The following is a 1,226-nucleotide window of genomic DNA, read 5'->3' as shown; positions in this document are numbered from 1 at the left end:
GCTTCAAGGAATGGAAGAAGCAAGGTTTTGGTTTTTCTTCCCATGTAAAGTTTAATCAGTGACTCAGTGGCTACAGCAGACATTATATACACATCACACTTCATAGAACTGAAGGCCTCTCTATTTCTATTGCTTTCTCTCTATTTTTCTCTATTTCGTCTCCCTATATCTCTCTATATTGCTTTCTATATCTAAATCTTCTCTCCTGCTCTTTCACCCTACTTCTTTCACCCTACTTCCCTCTCTCTTTCTCTGTATATCTGCCTTTCTTTCTATCCATCAGTTTCTATATTTCTCTTACTGTCACTAACTCACTGTGAATGAACATGTATGCCTCTCTTTCTCACTCTCTCTCTCTCTCTCTCTCTCTCACGTGCATACAAACTCTTTCAATCAATCACTTTCGCTCTCTCACTCTCTCTCTTTATGTATCTCTCACTCCCATTCCCATAACACAGCCATATAGCTGTGCTGTCACACAACAGCAGCAACAGCAGCAGCAGCCGCAGCCGCAGCAGCTATCACAGGAATCGACTGCAGGATACACATATCAGAATAAGGATAGATTTCTACAAGTAAGTAGCTGGTTGGTTCCCCCTACTTTTTGTCAATTCTTCTTCTCGACACTGACAGAAACTACCTGAAAGGAAGTTTGAAACATTGCCTCACTGAATATTTTCCTTAATTAATACTGATTTGAAATTCAAAAGAGATAAAATATCTTAACAGCTTCATACAAAACAAGGAGTTTTATCAACTCTCAACTACAGAGTTGAACATAATTTTGTTAGGATCTTTCTAACATTTATCTTATCTCGGTTCAATTGGAAAAAAAAAAAATAACTATTGGGCATTGCACAGATTGAATCATTCATTTCTCTTGTGACTACTCCTTGTAACTTGGAACTTGTTAAACTTTCTACTACCCAAAATATCATCAAAAGAAATAAGGTAAAGGCTGAAGACTTTGTCTATTCATATTTTAAAGAAATTTTTTTCCTATTTGCATGTTGTTAGATATTCCTGCAAAACTTTTATTGTATCCCCCAAGTTTAATCTTTGTCGTTTCTTAAAGAACCTTATAACTTAGCATTGTTTTTGTCGCTATCGTTGTTGCTGTTATTATTGTTGTTGTTATTATTGTTGTTATTGTTGGTGGTGTTTTTTGATTTTATTTTTTTCAAATGTTTCTTTTTATATGTATTTATTTTTTCACTCTGTATCAC

The 1,226-nt window shown here is 35.0% G+C and overlaps 1 protein-coding gene across 3 annotated transcripts in view; it reads left to right on the top strand.

The window, feature by feature from the left end:
• Positions 1-293: 293 nt before the first annotated feature.
• Positions 294-1,226, top strand: part of LOC115218738 (protocadherin gamma-A4-like) — a 62,488-nt gene continuing 61,555 nt past the window's right edge. Inside the window, exon 1 of one of the 3 annotated variants that reach the window (XM_029788638.2) lies at positions 294-575. The gene's annotated coding sequence lies outside the window, so the exon portion shown is untranslated. Of the gene's footprint in view, positions 952-1,226 lie in introns of all 3 variants that reach the window. The other 2 variants (XM_029788637.2, XM_029788640.2) reach the window with 2 other exon arrangements.

This window comes from Octopus sinensis, linkage group LG14 (genome assembly GCF_006345805.1).
Source record: "Octopus sinensis linkage group LG14, ASM634580v1, whole genome shotgun sequence".
NCBI classification, from domain to species: domain Eukaryota; kingdom Metazoa; phylum Mollusca; class Cephalopoda; order Octopoda; family Octopodidae; genus Octopus; species Octopus sinensis.
Note: the sequence above shows the minus strand (reverse complement) of the source record. Positions and strands in the feature narration are given on the sequence as shown.